Below are 13,600 nucleotides of genomic sequence, written 5' to 3'. Positions count from 1 at the left end.
TGATGCTGACTCTCACTTGTACCCTTTGTATTGTGTTAACATAAGTGCTATTTGTTGTATCACTTTATTCACCACACAAGCTAACATAACCATTGTGGTAAAAGGCAAGTTAACAACATGTAAACAAGGAGAAGTGGATGCCGCATTAGAACAAATGACAGTTTCATTTAATCTGAATGGTGGCAGTAGCAGTGCAACAACTAGTCGACAGGAAAACAAAGAAAGAGATGTTTAAAAATGGTGTGACAGCAAAGCATGCCAGAGAAAAAGGTATGAATTAATAGCTACAAAATGAGATCTTGCTTGGGATCCATGTTTACCTCTGGATAAATGCATATTAAATGAATGGGAAGAAGTTTAAAATAAAAGCAAGTCAAATTTCCAAACCAGGCTGCAGTGCATAAGGGCATATTGTAATCCAAACACACTGGAACATAAGTTCATAGTCTTTCAGAATTTATAGAACATGGAACCGACATTAATTTGCATGTACATGAAGCAAAGAATTTGCATGAAACATGAATAAATCATAGAGCCACAACACAAGTTTTTTTTCATACTTCAGGCACCAACCAAAATTAATTATTTCTTTTGTTAATTTTTTATTGTCCTAACACACAACTGAGAAAGTGCATTAGTCACTTAGCATCCGTTGAATTTTTTATGCCAAGCTGCTCCGAGAACAAAATATAGTCATCAAAGAGAAAACAACAAAATGGAATCGTGTGACGCGGCAACATACAGATGTCACACAAAAGGAAACAAATGTAGCTCGTGGCACATCACAGAAATGTAGGGCAACACTTTCTTTTAGCTGTAAACACAGGTACAATTCTATTTATTTTTACTGGAATAGTGTAACAAATGTGGAGTATTTATAAAAAGAAGATGCAGCCAAAACAAATCACCCCTTGTATCAGAAGTTTTGATACCTAGCTATTTGAAAACACTGTTTTTGTTTTTTGTATTTACCTACTAATAGGGAAATGGAAATAATACATCATTTTTGTGTAGGCCTACTTTTTAAAATAGCATTTTTGTCTTAGTTTCTTTTTTGAATTGTGATTTTGTTAAAGGGTTATTAAATAAAATGGGATATTCCCTGCTTTGTTATTACAACTTGCAATGTATCTGTGTTTATCATTCATTTTCATATTTAGAGATGACATGCTGTGTGATCCTCTGATATTCAATTTCAAACGGCACTTAGAATAAAACAAATACATTTTGAAAAAAACATTAATTCCCTCAGTTTTTGATTACGACTTGCTGTAAATCGCCCTAAATTTGACAAATACATCAAGAAAAATGTAAATTCCACAATAACAATAACAAAAATCAGTGATTTTACAAGTTCTTTGAACACAAATATGTATATGAATCGATAGTTATAGTGATCCAATAAGATAATAATTATATCAAGAGAATAGTTTTTTGGTTTTTTTACACTTTTATTTCTAGTCATAACAATTGTCTTGGCGTGCCTCAGTAGATTCTGCAGTGAATAATGTAAAGCTTCATTGACTTTATTAGAGCCCTTTTAATCTTTTCTCCCTCATCACCAGGCTAACAACGTGTGACAAACCTCATGCATTTTAAATATGTTCATCTTAGTGTCAAATCACTATGAGTATATGTTCAAACTTTAATATATAATGTGAGTGAGGTCATCATGGGTGGATGTAGTGCTTGGTTTTTGTTTTTGTATTTTTTTTTTTTTTTTTTTTTTTTAGAAACACTTGACGTTTTTATCTGATCAATATAATAGAGCTTAATGAGGCAGAACCTACCTCCAGCTGGGAAGCATCCATCCAAAATTCATGAATATGCTGCTTTATTAATCTGAAAGCACAAGCTGAAATGTTGAAAACTGCAGGACAGCAGAGAACCTGTGGTGGAAGGAAAGAGTGCAAACAAGGGACAAGGTAAAACACAGATATTGTGTGCGCTTGTTTACGCACACCCTGAAGGAGCCACGAGCCTGAAGGTTAGGTTTCAAATATTCAAATTGCTAACTATTTTTACAAAATAAAACAAAAAAACTGCAACAAAAAAAAAAAAAGAAAAGAAGTTGCTTTCCATGCCAAACCATGTACCCTCTGGCATATCCACTAAAAAGACCAATTGGTCAAATACTTCTCACCAAAAACAGAAGATTAACAGTCTGAAACCAGTTGTGTGAGGTTGTCATTTAGGAGGGAAGAGGACCAGTTTCATTAAAAATACTACTGAACCTCCAGCTTGGTCAAAATGGCCAACACTGCAAACTAATTAATTTCCTTTAATGTAAAATATCATTAAATTAACTACCAGCCCTTTGCATTGAAGCATAAAGACATACACATAAGCCTTTTTGGTCACACTCTCTTTGAAGTTTTATACATAAGACTTACATAAGGCTGACATGGAGGCTGTTATTAAGTATTGTTTGCTAAATTATGACACCTTTGGAGCTACGTTGGCATTTTTTGGGTAAGGTGGAAGGATCTAGTGGGGTTTGGTAGGGCTTGGGGTTAGGATTATGGTTAGCTAGAGTTAGGGCAGGGGTCTGCAACCTGCGGCTCTGGAGCCTCATGTGGCTCTTTGACTGTTATACAATGGCTCCCTATGGCTTTAAAAAAAACTATTGAAATAAAAAAGTTTTTTTTTTACAGAAGCTATTATTTGTTAATGACAAATAAAATCAAGATATAAAAATTTGTTAAAATAAATCACGTTGTGCAATGACTCAGCACCTTCCTACTTCACCTCCTGCAACATCTACAGACCATCAACTTTCCTGCACCTGTGGCTAACCTTAACTTTTAAATCTCTGGTAAGAAAACTAAACCACTATTTTGGAAGAAAATAGACTTAACCCCCAATGTGCCGGTTAAATACGCATGCTTTATGTGTGGCAAGAAATTAGCAATTAGCATGTGTTGACCGACATGATCATGTGTTTTCAAATTCATGTTACTTTTTGTAGAATTTCAAATACATTAACTAAAAAAAAAAATATTCTTTATATAACATTGTGTTCATGTAAACTGAGATGCATAAGAATTTGAAGATGCAAGATACTGTTTTGTTATTTCTTGATGTCAATTTATTTCATTTTATTTTAGACTGTTTTTAAGTTGCCATTTACAGTACATGATCAATAAAAATCGAATCAAATTAAATCAAATAGTATAGAATTTAATACACTGTATCGTCTTTATTGAAAAGGTATTTTATTCGGCTTCAGGAGGACTTTAATCCAGGTAAGATTAGGCTAAATGGCTCCTTTTGAGGGTAAATGTTGCAGACCCACTGGGTTAGGGTTAGCTAGGGTTAGGGTTTAGGGTTAGCTAGGGTTAGGGTTAGCTATCGTTAGGGTTAGGGTTAGCTAGGGTTAGGGTTTGAGTTAGTTAGGGTTAGGGGTTAGGGTTAGCTAGGCTTAGGGTTGGGGTTATGGTTAGCTAGGGTTAGGGTTAGGGTTAGCTAGGGTTAAAGTTAGCTAGGGTTAGGGTTAGGGGTTAGGGTTAGGGTTAGCTGGGGTTAGGGTTCTTTAAAATTTGCACTGGTACAGGACATCCTTTCACACCCCAGGTGAGATATCCCCTTTATCATTTTTTAAAAAAAAAATTATAAAAATAAAAAATAAAAAATAGTAAATTAATAAAACATCCAGACACCCATAAAAAGGACAAAAAAGGAGGCATAGGTCTCCTTGGGAGTTTTTTTTTTTTTTTTTTTTTTTTTTTTTCCTGTTTCTATTTGGTTGGTGTCCCCCGTGCCCATCTCTCCCTATTAATATTTGTTAAAAGTTAAGAATTATAAATAGTTCAAATTTCTATGCTAAAAAATTAAAAAATATATATATATAAACACTGATAAAAAATTCATATATATATATATTATTAGAAGAATAAGAGACAGTGGAGTACCTAATTTTTTTTTTTATTCTTTTTTTTTTTTTAACCCTTTAGCTAGGGTTAAAGTTAGCTGGGGTTAGGGTTAGGGGTTATGGTTTGGGTTAGCTAGGGTTAGGGGTTAGGGTTAGTTAGGGTTAGAGGTTTGGGTTAGTTAGGGTTAGGGGTTTGGGTTAGCTAGGGTTAGGGTTAGGGTTAGCTAGGGTTAAAGTTAGCTAGGGTTAGGGTTAGGGTTAGGGGTTAGGGTTTGGGTTAGCTGGGGTTAGGGGTTTGGTTTAGCTAGAGTTAGGGTAATGAACAACCTTTAATGACAGCTTTCATGACACGTTATTCATGCTAATGACAGGTGTCACGTCATAACAATGACAGAACAATGTCAGCCTTATATATAAAACTTCAAATAAAGTGTTTCCGCCCTTTCTTATTGTGTCTGTGCTTTGGAGACCAGTTTGAGTTGAAATCCTATAAACCACAATTCAGATATAAAAAGTTCTCAAATAATTGTGTTCAGTCTTTTTTTCTCTCACTGTGACGTTTATTATTAAGGACCTCTTTACAATGAGTTGATGTACCTAAGTGGAGATTTTGTGTTTCCTTCAGGTGCCAATGCCATATTTAAAATGTTTTATGTTTTTTTTACATTTTGTAAACTTTTCCAAGTGACGTGTATTCTTCATTAAAAAAAAAACATCAAAGCAATTGGATATAAAGGCCCTGCATAAAAAATTCATTTGGAGTTGTGCGTTTCATTTATCCCTGCTTCATATATATTCATTCCCTTCCTTTTTTTTATTCACATTGAGAAAAACAACCCACCCATGCAATCCATAGACTCGCTTACATTTTTGATGTATATTTCCATTCATTTATAGGGCATGGCTGTGGGAGGCCAAGAGGGTTGCGAGGTGTCATGTTTTTAAACTGACAGGGTTTTTTAAGGTACTTGTCAGTCTGGGACGACTGAGCAGAAAAGCTGTTACCCTGCGATCCAAAGTGTGGAAGGGGGAGCGGGGTCTGGTGGGGGCTGCTTTGAGAGGTCGAGGGAGGGAATAAGGGAGAGCAACGATGGGATGATGGAGAAGAGAGGTGGACGAACTGGGAGACATGCTTGGTGAGAAGGAGAAAGGGAGGCAGAGGAAGAGTGGAGCGCAAACAAATCAAAGCTAAACATAAGATCAACAAAGGATAAATGAAATGTGACGTAATATAATGTAACATTATAGGGAAATATGTTTTAGGTCCTGCACTTAAATTTACAAGCTTTTTACATACATTTTTTTCTGATTTTGTTTGATTCAGTGACTGCAGAGCATATTTCAAAATATGCAGATGTATTTTTAATCCTCACAGTCAGCTTCCATGCACATTTATACAACTTTATTGACCACAGTGGAAAACACATAATTATGGATTTTGAAGATATATATACAGCATGTGTTGATAATTGATTCTCACCTCTGTGTCAAACGTAGAAATAGTCTGACCACAAATGATTTTTTCTGTTAAATGCGTTTGTTTGATGATGTAAAGGTTGGTTCCTACTGTGCTTGTTGAACTGCTTTTTTTTTTTTTTGGTCTAGCCTTCACTCCACTCTTGGACCTCCCATGGCTATGCTCAGCTCCATTTGCATTCATTTTCATGATTGCTCCATGCCTGTCTCACTTTCCCACCGCCTCACCCTCCTATTACCTGCCTGTCCGATTGGTTTTGCGTCAGTCTACAGACAGAACTCGCCACGTTCGCTTCCTTTTCAAAACCACGGGCATGGTTGAGGGGAGCTGTAGTTGAAATCATTGGAGTGTGCTCATTCACTTTTTTTAGGGGCTTGTCATTTTACAATTCTACCTTTTCTAACGTAGCTGTCGAATAGAAGGGGATTAATAGGCATCACCTCATTGCCTTTCAGTCCTGACTTTTCTTCTTTGCCTTTGAAATGAATAATAAAAAAAATAAATAAAAAATCAATTTTCAGCTGAATATATGTATTTTAAAACACCTACATTTAGCAATCAAGGTGTTAGATGCAATTTTCTTGTTAGTCTTTCATTTTTCAAGATTTGGAATAGAAAGAAGAAAAAAAAGATGTGAAGTTTAGATGGTTTTCTTTCACCTATTTTATCAAATATAAATGTCTAAACCATGAGCCATATATTACATAATATTATGTTGCATTTTAAGAAGACTTGGTAAGGCAAAGGACAAAGACAAAAAACTCAAATAACTTAAAGATAAGATTTTTTAAACTATACCGATATACAAATACAATACAATTCATTTAGCAGACGTTTTTATCCAAAGCAGTGTACAAAGGAGTTGCTCAACATCCCTCAGTGATTGGATTTGAACCAGTGACCCTCCGATTACGAGCCTGCTTCCTTAACTGCCTTGTACCTGTATTTCATTCAAAAGTAGATCTCATCCACTGTACCCCAAAAACCTTGCCAAAGTGACAAATCTGTTATTTCCTTGGATTAAAAGTTGTGCCTAAACACTTGCAGATGTTGGTAATGTGGCTTCCACGGAAACACAAAAACGGCTGACATTTAATGTCTCGCGGAGTGACGTCATATCAAGGGGAACACCATTAACACAAAAGATCAAAAATGGCATTAAATGAATCATTGTCTTCCGTGTGAGGCGAAGAAACACAAGAAATCACCGTAAGAATGAAGTAAAAACACTTCTTAAATATCATTCAACAGGATTCCCAATCCCGCGATGCAATGCGCAACAACTTTCCCAAGTTTAAGTCACGTGACCATTTGTCAACAAAATTTGTAATGGGAATTTAAACTACAGAATGTTCCATGTCACAATGAACAACCGGAAAATAAGTGTCATATACGCAATTTAAATATCTAATCTAAAACTTGTATATTTGTCTCCTGTGAGTCATGGTGATTGATCTATATTTTGTGAAGAAGTGTCTTTTATTTTATTTGCAGCTCCTTAATACATAAAAAGGTGAAGTCCATGAGTGTCTGTAGTGTAACTCATTTTAACCACCAGGCTTAAATCCATATACTAGTGTTTTAAAGACAACTTGTTAATTTTTTACGACGTACACGTCCTAACCAATTTAACTCTAGTTGATCATTCTACAGAAACACATGGTGTAATGAAAAATGCATCACAACCAAGTTTTAAATGGCTGGGAAGAAACCATGAAAGAAATGGAAAGAAAATGTATTTTGTATTCTGGTGTAATGAGGAATACTTACAAATTTAGGGCATGGAAAAACCTCAGAAATGTTCTCAAGTAACATGTCTGCGTTGTCTGAGGACGTCTGCGGAATGAAGGGGCTGATGATGATGACATCTATGTAATAATGTAGACACCAATGCACAGTGAAGCCATTCCTGAGCATTAGAAATGATGGAAACACATTCCTTGAAGTTTTATACATAAAGGCTGACATTACACTGTCATTATTATGACATGACACCGATCATTCACATGAATAAGGTGTCATGAAGGATGTCATTAAGTGTTGTTTGTTGCTCTAACCCTTCGTTACCCTAACCCCGAACCCGAACCCTAACCCTAACCCCAACCCTAACCCTAACCCTAAAAATGCCAACATAGCTCCAAAGGTGTCATAATTTAGCAAACAACATTTCATGACAGTGACAGCCTTCATGACACCTTAAGCATGCTAATGACAGATTATGACAGCGTGATGCCTTATGTAAAAAAAATTAAGTAAAATGTTACTGATAAAATGAAAAACATAAAAATGTTACTCACTCTTGGCACTAAAAAAGAAGCACTAGATACAGTAAGTTGTTGCTATTTGAATGAGGGGTGGACTGGCCATCTGGCATATTGGGCATCGACCCGAAGTGGTCTATGAGCGAGTGGAGGCAGACATTGTAACAGGTGGCCAAAAATTGTCCAAAAATGGCAAAAATGTGGCAAGAAAACAGGGTAAAGTGACTAAAATGGGCCAAAATCAGTCAAGAGTGGCAAATAAACAGGCAAATAAAGAGGAATTAGGTGGTATGTAATGGAAAAGGGTAGCTTACATGGGAAAAAAATAGTGAAAAGGGCAAAATCTGGCAAATAATGGTGAAAAAGGGGCAAAAATGTAGAACTAAAAGAGGCAAAATGTAGGGGAAAAATGAAACAAGTGGTATTTATTGGGCAAAAGTAAGCTTATTTGGATGAAAAGTGGACAAAAAAAAAATTCAAGAAAGGACACAATTTTGCTAAAAGAACTCGCAGAAATGGATGGAAAAAGGAATATGTATTAGCGAACGGTAGCTAAATTCTGAAAAAAAGTCTCAGAATTTTTTGAAAAGGGCAAAAATGGGATTTAAAAAAATGTTGCAAAATAGCCAAAGGAAAAAGGTGGTTAAAAAGTTTCCCCATTTGAAGGTTTTCTCGGGTAAAAATAATTAAAATTAAGACATAAAAAGCCACATGTTAAGAATCATTGACTTAATAACGGATTCTACATGATGTCCTCTGATAATATACTGGGCTGGTCTGGATACAAAATGTCAGGGCTGAATTTTTGTCTACGTCTACCCCTGATTTAAATATCTAAAGGAGAAAGGGACCAAATCAAGACATACTTTGTATTTTTGGGTAAAAATAAATAAGATGAAAATGTTAAAGTGTCAAACTTAGTTCAGCCTTATAACGCTTGGCCCACCATATGTAATACTTGAATGTCCTACTATTAATACTGTGGTATTTTGTCTTACGATTGGTATTCATGTTGTTTAAGGGCTTAATAGTGTCACTGTGTTTTACTATACTAATAAAGCATGTTCACAAGTCCACATGCTAGTGTCTGAGTATCCCTCTTTTCTTTGCTCACTTTGTTTCTCCTTATCTCAGCCTTTCTAACAAATAACAGAAGAACAAGCAGAAAAGTCTGCTGGACGTACAAACATTATGCACGCATGCACACACTTCACCCATCCACCCTCGCTGCGGCATCTCGGCACGGCAAACAAGCACGTGGTTGTTATCGCTCTTCGCCATGCTTGCTGAGGGAAGTTTAAGCTGATTCGTTGACAACCCAAACTGAACCACCCCGGCATTTCCTTACAGCCAGAGCCCTAATCTGCTAGAGTAGCTGGGAGAAACACAGCGAGTGTTGTGCTCTCTAATACGACAGAGAAGCCAGGCTTGAAACAGCACAATTAAAAAGATACTGTTGTGTTTACACTCGCCGGCCTGTGTAACGGCTGAATGAGGGACATAAACAGCTTAGCTTCAGCCAGTGTGCGAGGCCTGCACAGGCCTCCTCCTCCTGCTGCTGAATATATGAAGAGATGCTGTATTTTATCATACCACAATTGACAGGAATTTAAAATCTGCTGCATTATGTGCCGCCCACAATAAACCTTGTGTTGTTTGAAAAGCCGGCATTAGACAGCATCACAGAAGGGAAATAACTTGATCTTGTCTAATCTGGATGTGAGGGGACATAATGTAATCCCCTCAATGCTCTGTGATTTCACATGTGCATGTTTTGTACAAGTTTGTGCACATGCTCATGTAAGATTGTGAATGTCTCCATGCGACATGGTTGTTTTTTTTTGTTTCTTAAGCATGTGGTCCTCCAGGGTAAAATAGTTGATATTGGCTGTTATTGTTGTGAAAGGTTCCCATAAGTGTTTATCACATCGTAGATAATAACAAAGGGCTGATTACCAGCTGGAGATCTATTGGAAACAAACACACTCCTATGGGTGCTCCATTGTAAAGCTCTGGCTTTATTGGGGAGTGCAGATGTAAATCCTCACATTCTCTGTGATATGACTTTGGCATCATGTCGTCTCCATGTTTGATCACCTAGAGACAAGCTCTGAAAGCCAACAATCTCCAACAACAGACACATTAGGACACTTGTATTTCCACTAGCCCAGTGACAATGGACCAGTGTCGAGGTGATATTTTGCCCCAGTGACCCTCCCAGATGGTTGAAAACTTTTTTGAATTCACACAGGTCTTTTCATCTCTCACCACCATTGTTCCTCTTTGATAACTGGCTGGAAGAAACCCAAAACTAATCTCACACACTTTTGTTCATTACAATCCTGGATCATAATATGAACAATTTTTTGGATTGTTGCTTGACTAATCCTTTTGTTGTGATCTGTATGTCCACATTTTCAGTTTACCTACCTTTTTATAGTGTTACATTGAATGAAAACCACTGCAAAGCCAGCATGACACAATAGATAATGAGTGTCTGGTCCTCACTTTGTCCTTGCTGCTAGAGGGATGGAGGAATGATTAGCCGAGCTCGGTCACTCACAGACAGGAGACAATGAACAGAGACGATTGTCTTGAGTACAGTGATAAACAAAGAGGCTCATTATTATCTCCAGGGTGATAAACTACATGGATGCACATCTGCTATGTGGTTTGGGCAGTGCTTTATTATCAACATGTGGGGTTGTAAATAAATGCGGCAATGGTTTACAGTGTATATTTACCTCGTGCAGCTAATCACATCATGTAACGTCAAGTATGAGGTATGTCAGAACAAACAAGTGTCCTGGGATAACAGCTTTGTGGCACAACTCTTTAAAATTCACCAAAAGGTGAAGTTCAAATTTTAAAACAAGCAAAAAACATCAGAAATAAATGAATAAAAAGGCCTAAGTTCAAGGTTATTGTTGGACGAGACACAGGGAAGAGTTTAGACGAGCCAAATAAATAAATATAACATGAGCTAGGAGGTACTTGCAATAAGAAATAAAAGCTAAGCATGGGGCAATAAAGTTTGGGAAACACTGATGTAGAGTGTATTAAATAATCCAGTTGTAGATATCTCAAATTCACCAATTTAATGAAAATATTTTCAGGGGCTTGCAGTTTTACTTTGTTTATATCACATGAATGCAGTCATTTTTGACTGCAAATTGTGGAAAGAACTCGAATTATGGCCATAAATCTTGCAATTTCTCACCAACAATTCCACAAAATTATATTAAATTACACAGAAATTGGATACAATTTGCAGGGACTGATATTAAAAACTAGGCCACAATTATGTGAAAACTGTTCATTTTCCACTCCTAAAATCTGCAATCCTGTACAGCAAACTGGTCCATATTTGGCCTCTGAACTAAACTGAGTTTAACAGCCCTGGTTAAGGGTTTAAGTTGAGGATACAGTGTAAATACATGCACATGCAAACTTCCTAATACAGTGTATAAGTTCAGTGGTGCATGATATCTACATCTTTTGTTTCAATTTCATCTTGAACAAACTTCTCTTAGGTGTCTACTAAAAAAAAAATCACACCCAAAGTACAAAACTGAGCTTGTTTCTGGAGTATTTTGTTAATCCCCTTCCTTGAAATTCCTCTACTGATCCAAAGAGTGTAACTTATTTACCCGTACAGCTTCTCTGTGTACTGTGTTGTCAACAAGATGTTTGCACTCGAAGGGGAAAATAACTGCAAATATAAACATGCTGAGGTACATCCTGAGCTGGAACAAACCTGCTTTTCTGACAGCTTGACAGTCACCTGAGGGTGAAACAGATTCTAAAAATCACTGTCTGACCGCACACACACACACACACATAAGCACAGGAGTAGCTGTCCGCAGAGGGGCCATGCTGGAAAAGAGGCCGTCTCAGGCTGGGCAGCTGTACGGTCAAGCAGAAATATCGAGATGTTTCCCCTCCAGCAAACTGGTAGTATCAGTGGTGACAGACAGACAGCTTGACAGGGTGTCTCTCTCACTTTCTCTCTCACACACACACACACACACACACACACACACACACACACACACACACCCACACACACACACACACACACACATGCTAACACAGGCACATGCACACAAAAGCACATTGATTGATAGAAAGATGGACAAACAGCTGACAAAAAAAACCATACAAAACATTTGTGTCCTTCAAATATAGGCACACACACACACACACACACACACACACACACACACACACACACACACACACACACACACACACACACACACACACACACACACACACACACACACACACACACGCCCTGCTATTTTTATACATGAAATCCATTGTTTCCCCATGAAATCTGCCACAACTTCCATATTTTCCACCACAATGCCCCAAACTTCACTGTCCTCCAGAATTGCAGTTCTGATTTCAAACCACAGAGGTCACTGTTGCTTTAAATACAACAAAAACACATGTAGTCCAGTGTAAACCACCCCTCATCCTGGAATAAGTAGCCAATAAGCTATTTAGGTTTTCACAATGAAAGTGTTGTATACATAAAAGAGGCACTGAAATTTGAGGGCAGCCAAGGTACTTAAGACGGAACCTCAAACTAGCCCAAAGCACTTCATACTGATATTGTGTGGTCGAGGTCGAGCATGTTACAGAAACACTTCCAAGTTTTAACAGGACAAAAAATATGTCCTGTTCCTCCACAGAAGCTCAGTTAAACCACAAAGCCAGAACCTGAAAAACTTAGAAGATAGACACCATGTATTTTCTGATTTGAATAGATCATCATGAGTTCCAAACTCATTAATTCTTCTGTGCCCGCTTTAATCTGTACAGGTTCACTGGTGTATATACTGGTCTATATTGTTATTATTGTTTTTATTACTGTACCTTTATTTAACCTAATTTAACCAGTCATTGAGAACAAGTTCTCATTTGCAATTGTGACCTGGACACAATTAAGGTTAAAGGACTTGCTTGATGTCCACAGTGATGACCCACTGTGGATTTAAACCGATGACCCTCCGGATACAAGCCATTAACCATTAGGTCACCACTGCTCACAAATGCTTATCCAGACACTGATTTGATAAACAACACAACAAACTAAAACTGTATTCACACCTGTGCCTCTTTTTCTTTGTTCCGATTCAGAAGCTAAATAATACAAATGTTGCATAATTCATGTGGGTCATTTGTTTTCACAGGGCATGTGTGCCATGTGTGGAGCAGCTGTTCTCCCATTGGTCAGAAATCACAGAAGGAAAAATCTCCTGGTAAAACAGCTACCGTGGAGCACCAACAGTTTGCGTAGCTAATTTGTTTTTGCATATTTGTATGGTTACTATGTTCCACCAATGATGAGAATTGATAAGAATTTTACGATTCCGATTCCGATTTGGTTCTTTATGGATTCTCTTATTGATTCTCATTAGGAAAAAAGAGAACAAATAGGTTGATTAGCACAGTGTTCTGCGATATCTCTCCTGGCCTGTGTGCAAATGTTGCTGCATATTGGTCGTATTTCCTGGCTTTGAAATATCTACTTTGTTAGTGTTGCAAGATGCCCTGTTGTTATCCTTTATCATGTAAATGTCACCAAACCTTCGAGTGTTTGCACCATGTTTCCTGCTGGCTGCGCTGGTGAATGATGTCGCCAAGCACGTTGCATAACTTGCGTAACCTACGCACCTACACTGGAATCGAGAAGGGAATCTTTTGTAAAATTGGCAAATGATTCCAAAGAAGTTCTTGTTAGATATGATGAGACGCTCGGAGCCCTTTTTTTTTTTTAAATGGGGCCCGGGGGCCCACCCCCCATTTCCGGTAATTTCAAATTAATGGGAACATAGTTGTGTGATATATTGTTTCAAATGTAATTCAATGTTGATTACAATTATACCTTGCACAATTCGATCACAATTCCCTTTTTTTGGCAATTTCTATTAAAGTCGTTTTCTTATTTATTTGTGAGTCAAATATTGCGACAGTTGGTGG

Source organism: Gouania willdenowi, chromosome 16 (assembly GCF_900634775.1).
Source record: "Gouania willdenowi chromosome 16, fGouWil2.1, whole genome shotgun sequence".
Lineage (NCBI taxonomy): Eukaryota > Metazoa > Chordata > Actinopteri > Blenniiformes > Gobiesocidae > Gouania > Gouania willdenowi.
Note: the sequence above shows the minus strand (reverse complement) of the source record.